Source organism: Ceratotherium simum, chromosome 4, assembly GCF_057802395.1.
Source record: "Ceratotherium simum simum isolate JZ-2026a chromosome 4, ASM5780239v1, whole genome shotgun sequence".
Lineage (NCBI taxonomy): Eukaryota > Metazoa > Chordata > Mammalia > Perissodactyla > Rhinocerotidae > Ceratotherium > Ceratotherium simum.
Window position 1 is genome coordinate 6,824,636 of NC_141903.1, and position 10,744 is coordinate 6,835,379.

A 10,744-nucleotide genomic window follows, 5' to 3' on the forward strand; every position below is an offset into this window, starting at 1 on the left:
TTCATGGAGGCGTGGACAGCTCTTCCTTCCTGAGCAAGGCCTGGGTCTTTACCCAGGATCCAACTAGACTGAAAAGAATTCCTCTTTTAATAGCTTTCTATTTGGCATTCAGGGAAATGAGATTTCCACTTGGTATTTTTAACCAACAAAACCCCCTTCCACGCACCCTAACCCTGGAGGAACCGGGGACCAGCAGCAGGAATGTGGACCATGCTGGGACTGTGCAGAGGAGAGGCAGAGCCTTGGGAGGGGCAGGGGTCCCCTCTAGGCCTGCTGATTACAAGCACTGCAGCCCAAGGCTCCATCCACCCAGGCCGCAGAGGAAGCCCAGGGAGGCGCACATCCTCACTCTCAAAGGGACTTGGCTCAGGGCACAGGGAAAGGAGGCAGAAAGCTGGGCAGGGGACACAGGATTTGACGTGAGAAAATCCTGCGTGGGCTGGCCTGGCTCCTCACTGCCCACTTCCCCCCGACCCTCATCCAGGCCTGCACTCCGGCCACCCCGCGGACCCCGCCACAGGCCCCGTGTGCTCTCAGTGAAACCAGGTCAGAGAGTGGCCGAGAAGCAACTCGGGGAGTCAAGCGGACGCAAACCTGGACAGCAGAACAAAGCCAAGCTGGCAGCCAAGGAAACCCAATCCGCTTATGCCCCGGAGCCCCCGTGGCCGGAGCAACCTCGTGACTGAGAAGAAAGGGTGCTTTCATGGGCCCGGCGCTGCCTGTCGGCAAAATCCCTGCCAGCACCCTGCCCTCTCTGCAAGCAGCCACACGGGGGGCTGCTGGCCCTCACCCGGCCTGGGGGTGGGCGTGGGGAAGGGACCCCTTCATGGGGCCTCAGAGGAGATGGGAGGTGGGAGAGGGACATCAGGAGAAGCCACGGGCAATGGATGGCTTCAAGGTTAAGGATCTGGAGATAAAAAAAAAGACAGTGTATGTTTGTTCTGGAAATTGGCTCATGGACAGATTAAATTTAGGAGTAACTGGGGCAGATACGCAGGGAAGCATGTTCCCTTAATGAGCCCTTCTTTATTTAACTGCTTAATCATTTACTGGGCCAAAAAATCTGGAGGTGACTCCAAAAGTCACGACAGTGAAGACAGTGACAGATTGAGCCCTGTCGAGCCGTTTCAGGGCCGGGCTCCTGTGACGTCAAGTCCCTGCGCCCGGCGTCCTTGTCATCCTGATGGGGCAAGGATGGGCTGCGCTGAAGGCCAGGATAGCCCCACGTGGCACAGCTGCTTTGCCCGGGAGCAGTTTTTCTTTGCCATTTCATGTCCCTAACAAGGAGGTGACTGGGACGGGCAGAGTTGATCTGGGCGGTGTTTCTCCTTCCTGCCCTGACACCACCTCACCCCAGCCAGTTCCAGGAGCCTCCAGCCTCCTATGTTCCCTCCACTTCTCTTCTCATCCACCCACCCATTCATTCATTCGACAAAGTGTTTTCAGGCAACCAATGTATGCCCGCCTGGTGTTGACGCAGTATGGAAAAAGTCCAGTGTAGTGGTTGCTTTCTTGAAGCTTCTTACAGTCCAGTATGGGAGGGTGACTTTAATCAAGTTATCCCGCAATTATGTCATTACAAACTGCCATAAGTGCACCGAAGAAAAAGTGAAGACAACTGGGTTCAGAGGGAGAGGGGAGGGGCGGATGGGCGGAGCATTTTTAGGGTGGTGAAACTGTTCTGTATGACACAGTGTTGGTGGATATAGGTACTACGCGTTTGTCAAGACCCATGGAACGTATGACAGGAAGAGTGAACCCTAATGTACACTACGGACTTTAGTTCATGATAATGTATCAGTGTTGGCTCAGCAATTGTAACAAGCGTACCTCACTGTGCATGATGTTAATAATAGGGAATCCTAGGGGGCGGCGAGAGGGGGTATATGGGAACTCTGCACTTTCTGTGCAATTTTTCTGTAGACCTATAATGACTCTGAAAAATAAAGTCTATTTTAAAAAAGTGCAGACAGCTAAGAAAGACTATAATACGGAGCCTCATCTATGTGCGGGGTCTGCAGGGGTGCGGCTTGAAACCACACTCTGGTTGACCGTCATTCAACATTGGTCTCCTGTCTGCCTGCAGGTCTCACTTCCTCTGCAGGCAGGGGAGGGACCCACTGTCTCGCGAGTGCCTGTTATGTGCAGTTTATCGCCAGGCGCGGCCCACCTGTGACGTTTGCTATGGGAGTGGGGGAAAGGGGTTCATTCTTCAAGAGGATGTACCAGGACCAAGATGGGGAGAGTGGAGGGGAGGGGAGTGTGTATAGTTCAAAACCATAGAGCCAGCATAATAATTTTATATTGGAGGGGGGAATCTTTTATTTCATAATACAAGTTATGCTGGACAAAGTGTTCTTGGCTGGTGTGTGTGCATGAAATACTTACCATCGGGCCTGGAGAGGTGGAGCCTTTGAGGTGGAAGGCAGAGATGTTTGTAGTTAGCAAAAGAGGACACAGACTAGAAAAGGTTGGGAAACACTGTACTATTTGTGAACTCACCACCACACGGTGGGCAAGATGACGTGACTCTTACTTTCCAGAAGAGGCAACTGGGGTTCAATAAGTTTAGATCACACGTCTATGTCGTACAGCTAAGACAGTGCAGAAGCACAGTTTGAACCCCAACTAGATCCACGAATGCAGTAGCCATCATTGCCAATAGGGCAGCACAGGCAGTTCTAGTGGACACCAGTGGTGTTCCTTGGGAGACTGGAACACATGGGCTGAGAGTCAGCAGGCCAGCGGTCATTCTCTGCTGTGCTCCAGGAGAGAGAGGGACCTGCCATCTTGATGCTGTCCAGAAGCCAGAGGCGTCAGCCCAGGAAACAGAGTAAAAGCCCTATTCATCTGGATATCACTGATATAGGACACTGTTAACTCAGCCTGGCTGAGCCGAGGTCCAGGCTGTCCTGAGTGTTACAAAGGTTTACTGAACGAAGATGGGAGGCCAATGCTTAACCAATTTCAGCTAACCCTTCAAGTATTTCAGGTATCCGTTCTTTTTAAAAAGTAGGAGCTGATTATATCATGCAGTAGGTGATTTCAAATGCATGGTTTCTCTCTTCCTCTGAAAGGCAGGTCCCAGAGGACTTCCAAAGGGCTAAGTGCCATTAGCCATGTTAGGACGTGAAAACAATACACGTCTGGGAACCAACATCAAGATGTGACACAACCTACTCAGCACCGTCCAGTTGGACTGCTTGCCATGGTGGACACGTCCCCTCCCTGCACCGCCCAAAACGGTAGCCACTGGCCACACGTGGCCATCAAGCACTTGAAATGTGGCTGCTGCACGGGAGGCACTGCATGTTCAATTTCACTTAATTTCAATTAATCAGTTTATGGTAAACAGCCACCCGTGGCAGTGGCTACCACTTTGGACCATGCAGACTCCAAGGGTTCCCTAATGTGGTGTGGCTTCCCTTCACTTTTAGTCCAAGGTTTCACTCTCACCAATGCAGCCATGACAGCCGCTCACCTCCCTAGATGGTCCTCTGTCACAGAAGCCTTTCCCGCCTGCTGAACTGGCACAAACGCTGGAGGGAGAACACCTGAGGCCCAGGGAGGAAAGGCGACTTTTCCAGAGTCTCGTAGCCTCTGAGCAGCAGAACAACACTGGGGTCTGAGGCCTCTGGGTCCCATGTGGTTTCCAGGGAGGCCTCGCTTCCCACCTATGCCCTTGTGCTCCAAGCTCCTGGCAGAACAGGCGTTTATTCCTCCAGGTGGGTCAGCAAGGCTGGCTGGGAGAGGCACAGCATTGGACCTGGCGACAGGACACCCCCATGCCCCCTTGGCAGCTCCCGGCCCAGTGAGGAGGCATGGGCACCTCGCTGTGTGAGCTGGAAGCCTGGTGCTTTGGTGTCAAGGGGCAGAGTCAGGAGACCTCGATTCCCTAGTACCTGATTCTCATTAGGCACTCTGCCCTGGGGAAATAAAAGAAAAGGAAGGAAAGAAAAGAAAAAACTTGCAACTGACAAATATGCCTGGGAATCCCTGAAAACAATACTTCTCCTCCAGGAGCCTGAGGAGTGCTATCAGCATTTTAAGGAAAGGGACAAGGAGGAGAGAGGCAGTGGGGGAAGTGGACAGAGGTCTGGTGTGGGGTTGGCCTGCCTCACTTCTAAATCCTTGCTCTGTCCCACTTACCCGCTGGCCGACTTTTGGTGGGACCCTCTCAGAGCCTGCTTGTGCATCTGTCCAGTGGGGGTGATGGGACAGTGCGTGGGTCTATGCTCCGCCTGGGCCCCTGCTCCGTGAACGACCGCTTCCTCTTCCTTCATGTGGCAGGAATATAGAGGGCAGGGAGGGGAGGCTGATCAGGGATTATCTGGTTGGCCGGCCTGGTCAGACCTTGATCACCAAGCAAGGAAGGAGGAGCCTCTAATTAGCTGTCACCAGGTTCACTGCAGAGCACGCAACACCCTGGAGGGTGGCGGAACTGAGCCAGCAAACCCACTCTGCCCTGATCCTCCCAGCGCCCGTCTGCCCCAGGTTCTGGCCCCTCGGGCTGCCACTCCCAGCTTGGGCTCCCTCCGTGCAAGCACAGGGCAGCTTCCAGGGGAGGCCCGAGCCAGCCCTCAGAAAGGACAGCCGGCCTGTGCACACGTCCACTCATCACGAGCCCGCCATGGCCCAAGCCTAGGCTCTCAGGAGAACGTAAGCGACCTCCTGGGGCCATGACAGAGACAACCTGTCAGGAGCAGGCATCAACATGCCTTCCTGTGTTCTTTCTGGTGGGGGCAGAATCAAATGTCACATCTGCCCCCGTGAGGCCACACCTTTGGATGACCAATCAAAGACTTGGGCTGAGTCCTGGCTCTGGGACCTTCCTGCTGTGGACAAGTCACCGCAGAGACTTTAGGAAAGCCAATTCAGCAATTCAAGCCTCAGTTTCCTCTTCAGGAAAATGGGGATGAAAATACTTACCTCTCACACTCGGGCAGTACCGGGCTTACAGCAGGTCTCCTCCAGGTCGGTGGTTCTCACAGTGGGGTCCCTGGACCAGCAGCATCAGGATCCTCCGGGCACTTGCTAGAAATACACATGCTCAGGACCCACCCCAGACCTACTGAATCAGAACTCTGGGGGTGGGGCCGAGCAGTCCGTGAGTTTTAACGATAACTCCAGGGGTTTCCGATACTTGCTCAAGTTTGCAAAGCACTGCATTAAGTGGTAGCTGTCTGGGGTTACTGACATTCTCAAAAACACTTCCAGCTCCCAGTCTGACTGCAGTTGACTAAGGGCAGGGCTTGGGGTCAGACAGACCTGGGAGAAGTCCCTGAGCCTCCACTTCTAGCCAGTGGCCTTGGGCAAGCTGGTTGCTGTCTCTGAACCTCAGTTTCCTCATCTGTGAAATGGCAGTAATACTTGACTTGCAGTTGCTATAGGCACCAAATGTAATTATCTCAGTGCCTGGAACATTGGAAGAGCTCAGTAACCAGTAGTTACTATTATTGTTGTTGTTTTCTTAAACAATCAGGTACCAGGGCTTTTTGTTCTTAAAAAGAGTCAAGTTTCTCTGGCATGAATCCTTGCCCGCCATGCCATCATCCCCTGGATAGTGTTCCCATAAGGAGTGGTGAGTAAATTGCCAAAGGGCCCTCTGCTCCCCATCAGATGGTAGGCTTTCCGCGTCCGAATGAGGCAGAAGATTTCAATTACCCGGGATTACAAAGGAGGGCCTCGGATGCACCATATGGCCTGGGCCTGGCCGCCCTGACGTCCCGCGTGATGGGAGGCTCTCGTGTGAGATATTAACATAACATCCCTTCCAAAAGCGATTACAGAGTCGCAGGCAGCAGAATGTCATTCAGTGGCCGCAGCCTGCTCTCATCAGCAGCAATGACTAAACAAGCTAATCAAATCAGCACAAATTTGCACACCGGCCCGGCAGCTGGGCCCGGAAATCGCCAAGGCGAAGGCATAATCGTGCTGTAGGATGACTTGACTAATGGGCTCCCGTGGGCAGCCAGGCCCTGGTGGGCCTCCTGGCAAGTCTGCACAGTGAGGGCGGCTGCACCCAGAGGCAGCCACAGCCAGGGTACGGAAGGGACAGAGCCGCATCAGCAAACAGCAAACAGAGTGGGGGGAGCAGGAAGGACAGGCATCAGTGTATCAGTCTCTCCAGCCTCACCGTGTGTGTGTGCATGTGTGTGTGCGTGTGTGTGTGTGTAGAGAGACAGACTGACCACCACATGCACTCTCCCATAGCTTCCCGAGAATGTGGGCTCCGGGGGCCCTCTTGATTCAAGTTTCAGTTTTGTCATTTGCTGTGTGTCCTTGAACAAGATACTTAACATCTCTGAGTTCAATGTCCTCATTCATAAAACAGGAATAGTGAGTGTTCTTAATCCTTGAGGTTCTTGTGAGGATTAAATGAAATAATATACATCATATCTGACACCGTGTATGTTCAATAAGCAGCAGTTATCATCACTATTATTATTATATTGTTCAATAAACTTCACCTGGGACCTTCTATGTGCCAGACCCCAGGCTCTAGGAATGCTCAAGTCAAGGATGACACTGTCCTTGCCTTCAAGGCGCCCGTAACGTGATGGGGGCGGCAGATGAGTAACTAAGGAATGACAACAGCCGGTGATGAGCTCTGCGAGAGAAGACAGGGAGGTGCTGAGAGCACAGAGTGGGGGCATCCCAGCCTCGGGGACCCCAGAAATCATCAGAGAGGAAGTGATACTACAGCTGAGTTTGGGGAGTGTGTTGGGATTTAGTAGGAGCGCAACAGCAGAGGCAGAGGCCGGCAGCCAGAGCTCAGAGCTTCCCACAGGCGCCTGGCCGGCAGCGGGGGTCCCCTGAGGGGCCACCAGGCACCTGCTGCCTAGACGGCCTGGCAGTCCGCCCGAAGGCTGGGGGCTTCTGAAGTCTGAGACAAGATCGGAAGTGCAGCGATGTCGGAGGAGGCTGGGATAAAGGGACACGTTCTACTGGAGAACTTCATCCCTGCGTCAGGGCTCCCAGGTGTGGAAACCAGGGAGGAAGCCGGGGGCATTCTCGCGCGCAGGGAGAAAAGTGCCGCGGAAGGTGCCTGCTGCCCCGCCTCGCCGCACCTCCAGGCAGGCCTCACAGGCCTGTTTCTACCTGCAGAGCCGGAGCCCCCCCCACCACTCCCCCTTGCTTGGGGCTCCCACCGTCGATCACTTCCTTTCTACGTCACAAATGGCCACAGCCACCATGCCTACACAATTATTGACTTAATACTTGTCTCTAAAACAGCCCCCTTTTAATAACAAACCACTAACTTAAGCAAAACCTTGACAACACCACCATAACTGAAGGGCCAGTACCGTTTGCCACTGATGGAACACAGCTGTACAAAAAAATGAAAACCAACAAGGTTATACAGCTCTCGTGAGAGGATATCACTTCCTGAACACTGGGGCTGAGGTAGGGGTGAGGGGTGGGAGGAGATTAGCATTGTGCTGGGAGGTCTTAAGGACTCCCGCACCAGGGTGAGACTCTCTCCCTGCGTAATCACGGGGACGGAAGGAGACCTGCAGAGGACTGCAGTCCTCGCTGGTTAACTCAGTGTTATTTAGTACCAGGTGTGGGGACCACCTCCCTGCCTGTCAGACCACGGGCAGTCATCCCATCTCCTTCCCTGCACTTTGGGAAATGCTCGCCCCAATAATCTCAAAGCCTTTTCCAGCTATAAAACTCCTCAGTGCTATGCATTTACCAACTCTTTAGAAGAGGTAGAAGTGACCAGACGTGATCTCCAGGCCACTCCGCCTATCCTGTCTGAGCTCCTCCCACCCACTGGGCAGACCCCGACCACACTCTTGAGAGGGGCTGTGCCCAGCCATGTGGCCCCCGGCGTGGTTCAGTCAACAGGAACTGCCCCTCACTCAAAAGGTAGCAGTGCCCAGCTCTCCTCAGATTCTTGGCCAGGGACCTCCTAGGGAGGACCCTCCCATGATCCCTCCCATGGCCCCATCGCAGGGAGACCTGTTTCCATGGCCTCCCTTCATCCACCAGCCCAGCCCCCCCCCGACCCCCAACAACAGCCCAGTGACTTCACCCTTCACCCCTAGAATGGAGGCAAAGCCCACAGGCCGAGGCAGCCCCTGATCTACCCATGCAGCAGCCCCTTGCTGCCTCCCTCCTGACTCCCCTGCTACTTCCCTCTCTCAGATGACCTGGCTGCAAATCCTAGCTCTGCCATTGCCTACCGGGCCCTGGGACAGCTCACCTCACCTCTCTGAAACTCAGTTTCCCCATCTGTAGTCAGGGTTATAACATAACTGACCACATGGGGTTGTTTTGAGGATCCAATGAGATAATGTCTGCAAACACACCAAAATACTGCTCGACTGACTGAACAAATGAATGAGGGAATCATTGAATGAATGAACGAATGATCAAACATAGTAGGCTTGTAGTGGAGAGAGAAACAGATGTAAAGTCTAGAGACCTGGGTTCTAGTCCCAGCCCAGAGTTGAGCAACTATATAACCTTGGGCAAGTTGCTTTGCCTCTCTGGGCCTCAGTTTCCCCATCTGTCAAGCAAAGAGACTGCACTTGGATTACTGCAGAGGTTGTTTCCAACTTTAAATGGTAAACCACAGTCCGGGGTGTGAGAGCAGCAAGCACGCTTCTGCAAGCCCTTAGGTTACCTGAAGCACAGTCTATGCCCGTAATTTCCCCAGCACTGGGCAGCACAGCCAGGAGGGTGGTTAGTTGAATGGGCAGGAAAAAACAATCTCTCTTTTGCAGCAGAGTCAGCAGAGCATTTAACAATGCAGATAAAAATTACAATCCTGCCCTTTCCTAGCTGCGATGATCTTAAGAAAGTAATGTGAGTTTTGAGCCTCAGTTTGCCTCATCAGTAAAATGGGGATAATTTTACCATTCTCTGACATGTTCTGAGAATCAAACGAGTGCTGATTCTTACTCCTTGCTGGTTCCTGCTTGCTACGCGTAGTAGTTCTCGACAAGTGGTCATGTCCTTGTTTTTTACATTTTTTGTGTGTTTGTGTGAGGAAGACCAGCCCTGAGCTAACATCCAATGGCAATCCTCCTCTTTTTTGCTGAGGAAGACTGGCCCTGGGCTAACATCCGTGCCCATCTTCCTCCACTTTGTATGGGACGCCGCCACAGCATGGCCTGACAAGCGGTGCATCGGTGTGCGCCCGGGATCCAAACCAGCGAACCCCAGGCCACCACAGCGGAGCGCGCACACTTAACTGCTGCGCCACCGGCCGGCCCCTACATTTTTAATGATTGTTATTCTCTTGCTAACAGCCTTCACATTGAATACAAGGGTCTAAAACTCAAGGCAGGAGGAACCTGAAGCGAAGCCACAGCTCTGTTCTCAGCCCAGTCCCTGCCCCCACCACCACACCTGGGGCAGCCAAACCTGGAGGGGCCCGGAGGGACGGCGGAGGGGCCCTGCTGTGAGGGAAGGCCAGGCCTCGGGGAGGGGGGGTAGCCTGACGCCTCCTGCCCCTTCTCAGCCCAGCGAAGCACACTCCTCCCCAGGCCCCTGGAGGCTGGTGGAGACTCCCCCCACACACACACTCACGCCCCCGACTCCTCTGAGGCCCGTGTGAGAGCCTTCATGAACAGAAATGAAGAACGCGCAGGCAGGTGTGTGCGTGTCTGTGCGCTCACGGCAGAGCAGTTACCACTGCTGGACAGGACATGGGACCCCGCGTCTGAATCCTGGTGCCACCACCCACCGACTGTGTATGCAAACGCCTCCACCCCCGTGCCTCAGTTTCCTCTTCTGGAGTTGTGAGGAGGACATGGATCACACAGGGAGCCCAATGAGTTCTAGAGCACAGCCCACGCTCCGTCGACCCCAATGGCTTCATTGTATTGTGAGGAATGGCGGGACTGTGTATGTCCCTCTAAGCCGACCCTGTTAGATGGCAACTGGGCTCACTAAAGGCGAAACTAGGAAGGGAACGTTGGCCCTTGAGCCAGCTTCTTCGCTGTCTGAACTAGGAGGCAGCACAACGTGTGACACGGGTTTCAAGCAGGGGTTCTCCACTCTGGCTGCACACGCGCATCTCCTGGGGAGGTTTGAAAACTCCGGTGCAGGGCCACACCCCAGGCCAACCGCTCCAGACTCACTGGTGGGGGCGCGGCACCCGATTATTCAAAGCTCCCCGCGTGCTTCCAGGGTGGAGCCGGGGAACAGAAGCAGGGGCTTAAATCAGAAGGACTGGCCTTGCGGTCAGACCGCGCTGGGCTGAAATCGCGGCTCAATGACTTCTCAGCGCGGCACTGCGCAAGGCACTCACCCCACCCGAGTCCCGGTCTGGTCATTTGTGAAAAATCGGCACTAATACATCCTCACGAGGATGAGGTGGAGACTCACTGAGACGGCAGCTGAGAGCCGAGGGCCCAGCACTCACCAAGTACTCAATAAAATGAGAGCTGGTTACCATGGGAGTCCTTCCAATAAAATTTACATTCACAGTATAACATCAGGTGAAGGCAAATTCAGCCACAAATATTCGAGACCATAGCGTTTGCTTACTTCTTTCTTTCTTTTTCTTTGTTTGTTGGTGTTCGTTAAACCTCACTTTGTTTTAGGAAACGTGTGAGACCGCCAGTATATCTGCAGGACCGGTGTTGTTAAGCACCGGAAGCAGCACCCTTCCGCGGCAGACCTGGAGCTGGACTGGCGGGTTTCTTCCCGGCTGTGTTCCGAGGAGGAGCGTCTCTGTGAGCCGTTCCCCGGAGCTCGGCGCAACGACGCCGTGCAGGGCGGATGC